The sequence below is a fragment of the Jaculus jaculus genome, chromosome 9 (assembly GCF_020740685.1).
Source record: "Jaculus jaculus isolate mJacJac1 chromosome 9, mJacJac1.mat.Y.cur, whole genome shotgun sequence".
NCBI classification, from domain to species: domain Eukaryota; kingdom Metazoa; phylum Chordata; class Mammalia; order Rodentia; family Dipodidae; genus Jaculus; species Jaculus jaculus.
In genome coordinates this window covers 55,413,213-55,417,259 of record NC_059110.1, presented here as the reverse complement: position 1 = coordinate 55,417,259, position 4,047 = coordinate 55,413,213, and positions in this window count along the sequence as shown.

The following is a 4,047-nucleotide window of genomic DNA, read 5'->3' as shown; positions in this document are numbered from 1 at the left end:
CCGAATCCAACAACACATCAAAAGCATTATCCACCTTGACCAAGTGGGATTCAACACATCAAAAGCATTATCCACCTTGACCAAGTGGGATTCATCCCAGGAACGCAAGTGTAGTTCAACATAAGGAAATCTGTCAATGTAATACACCACATAAACAAGCTTAAACATAAAAAACACATGATCATTTCCATAGATGCAGAAAAGGTCTTTGACAAGATACAACATCATTTCATGATCAAAACATTGGAGAGAATTGGCATAGTTGGTATATATCTTAACATAATAAAGGGAATATACAAGCTCCGAAGGCCCAAATAATACTTAATGGAGAGAGACTGGAGTAATTCCTATTAAGATCAGGAACAAGACAGGGATGTCCTCTCTTACCTCTGCTTTTCAATATAGTTCTGGAAGTCCTAGCTCAAGTAATAAGACAGTAGAAGGAAATAAAAGGGATACAATTTGGAAAGGAAGAAGTTAAGTTAGCTCTATTTGCTGATGACATGATTGTATATGTAAGAGACCCAAGAGACTCCATCCCTAAACTCCTAAGGTGATTAACTCCTATAGCAAAGTGGCAGGATACAAAATCAATGCACAAAAATCGGTAGCATTTCTATATGCAAATGACAAAGATACAGAGAATGAAATAAGAGAGGGTCAATGAGTTTGTAACATGGTCTTGTGCTTTGGAAATGGCCATGGACAGTGTGAAGCAGGTTTGTTGGATGCCTATATGGAGACCCCATAAGGCCATGAGGATGAACCATGGATTGCAGTGGAGACCAGGAGGAGATGTCCGTACCATAAGAAGGCTGCTAAGATAAGCAGCTGGCCCCAATGAACCTTTCCAGGACTGTGAGTAGCCTTGCTAGAGGGGCAGAATTGGAATTCCAGAGACTTATTGCTGGTTAGAGATAATGGATTTGGAGAATTGTCCTGGATAGAGTTTTTGGACTTGGAGCTATAGAGTTTGGTGTTTGCCCTGTTGACATCATATATTGCTTGATTATTTCTTTGCTATGCCCAATGCCACCTTTTGCAGTGTGAAGGTTTATTCTGTGCCATTATGGGTATTTTAATGTTATTTTTTGGTATTATGGCTCAGTTAAAAGATCTTGGGCTATGGAGATGGATGAATATCATTAGAATTCATAAAAATGATGAGGACTTTTAAAGGTGGATGAATACATTACATTTTACAACATGGATAGTTATCAGTTTATGGGGCCAGGGGCAGACTGTGGAGGTTTGATTCAGGTGTCTTCCATAAACTTAGGTGTTCTGAATGCTAGATTCCCAACTGATGGAGATATGGGAAGACAGTGTATTGTTGGGGGTAGGCTTATTCATATTAAAAATAGTTTCCCCTTGCCAGTATTTTGCACACTCTCCTGTTGCTATTGTCCATGTTATGTTGGCCAGTGGGTGATGTCCATCTTCTTCTCATGCTTTCATTTTCCATGCCATTGTGGAGTGTCCCCTCGAGCCTATAAGGCAAATAAACCCCCTTTTACCACAAGATGCTCTTGTAGATAATGTGGAGGAGATGGGTTAATTCCTGGATGCATACCATCTATCAAAGCTAAACTCAGAACAGATTAATCACCTACCAGCAATGTGAACCTGAGTGCAACACTGAATTGTATTAAACCCATATATTGTTTCTCGTAGAATTACCATTTCAAAATATTATTTCTACATATTCAGGAGCATGAGATATCTTTATATATTCTCAAGGCCTCCTCATTTTCTTGAGGTTTTTTTTTTTTAATGTTTTCATTATATAGTCTTTCACATTCTTGGTTAGTGTTATTCCAAAGTATGTATTTATTTATTTATTTTGGTTGCTACTGACCATAAGACAGCCTCAGTGATTTTTTTTTCTGTATATTTGTCCTTTGCATATAGAAAGTCTATTTATTTTATATATTGATTTTGTATCCTGCCACTTTACTGAAGGTATCAATCACCTTTACAAGTTTTGAGATACTGACTTTTGAGTCACTTATGTATAGGGCAACATCATTTTCAAATAGAGTTAAGTTGACTTCTTCCTTTTCAATTTGAATCCCTTTTATTTTATTCTCCTATTGTAGGCCTAGTACTCCTAGTACTATATTGATGAGCAGTGGTGAGAGTGGGAACCCCTGTCTTTCTTTCTTTCTTTTCTTTTTCTTTTTTTTTTTTTGCCAATCTCAATGGGAACTACTTGAGTCTTTCACATTAAGTATTATTTGGGCTTTGGGTGTTTTATATATAGCTTTACTGTGTTGAGATATAAGTCCACCATGTCTATTCCTTATAGCATTTTCTTTTTTGCGGGGAGGGATCAAGGTAAGGTTTCATGCTAGCCCAAGCTGACCTCAAACTTACTATGTAGTCTCAGGATGGCCTCGAACCACCGGCATTCCTCCTACATATGCCTCCCAAGTGCTGGGATTAAAGGCATTCACCACCACTCCCAGCTTCTATCTAGCATTTTGATCATGAAGTGATTTTGTATTTTGTCAAAGACCTTTTTTGCATCAATTAAGATGATCATGTGGTTCTTATGTTTCAGTTTATCTATGTGGTGTATTATGTTGACTGATTTTTGTATAATGAACCATCCCTGGGATGAAGACTACTTGATTAAGGTGGATAATCCTTTTGATGTGTACTTGAATTCAGTTTATGAAGACTTTGTTGAAGATCTTTGCCCCTAAATTCATCATGGATATAGGCCTATGGTTTACTTTCGTTGTTGCAGCTCTGTCTGGTTTTGGTATTAGGATGAAGCTAGCTTCATAAAAAAAAAAAAAAAAAAAAAAAAGGTGAGGAAGATTCCATGGCTTCTATATATGCAAAAGAGTTTGAGATTTGATAGAAATCAGCTGAGAAGCCATCCAGTCCTAGACTTATCTTTTAGGGGATGTTTTTAATTACCTTTTTAATTTCCATGGCTATGATAGGTTTGTTTAGGAAATTAATATTCTCTGAGTTTTGTTTTGGTAATTGGTGTGAGGCTATAAATTCATTCATTTCTTCCAGATTATCCAGTTTCTTGGAGCAAAGGTTTTGGAAGTATGCCATGATAATTCTTTCAATTTCTGATGTCTGTTGTGACCTCTACTTTTTGATTTCTGATTTTGCTAATCTGAGACTTCTTTTGTTTTTGCTTGATCAAATTGGCCAGGGATTTTTCAATTATGTTTAATTTTCTCAGAGTTAGTTCTTTGCTTCATCAATTTCTTAAATTGTTTTTTTAGTTTATAATTCATCAATTTCTGCTCTGACTTGAGTATTTCTTTCTCTCTGGAGCTCTTAGAGTTATATTGTCCTTGTTTATCCAATGCCTTTAGGTAAACAGGTTATTAATTTGGATTCTCTCTGTCTTTGTTATGAAATCACTTAATACAATGAAATTTCCCCTTAGGACTACCTTCATTATGTCTCATCAATTTTGGTAAGTTGTGGTTTCCTTATCATTCAATTCTAATAATTTCACAATTTCTTTATTTCTTTCACAATGTATTCATTGACTAAAAGTGTGTTCTTTAGTCTCCAGGAGCTGGTTCTTTATGTGTCTCTTATTGTTAATTTCTACCTTTAATGAATTTTGATGCGATATAATGAAAAAAGTTACTTAAATTTTCCTGAATTTATGGAGGCACACTTTATGGACTAATATATGGTCTATTTTGTAGAATCTTTCATAGGCTGCTGAGAAGAATGTGTATTCTGTAGAGCTGGGGTGGAAAGTTCTGTAGATGTCCATTAGGTGTAGTTGATCTATAGTGTTGTTGAGCTTTGTTATTTCTGCATTAATTTTCTGCTAGAATAATCTGTCTATTGATGATAGGGGAGTGTTGAAGTCTCCAGCTATGATGATGTTGGTGTTCATTTCTGTTTTGCTGTCAAATAAGTTTGTTTTATGAACTGTGGGGCATCTATGTTTGGCACCTATACATTTATGATTGAGATATTCTCATGTTAGATCATTCCCTTGATGAATAATATGTTGCTTTATTTGTCTTTTTTGTTACTTTTGGTTGGAAGTATTTT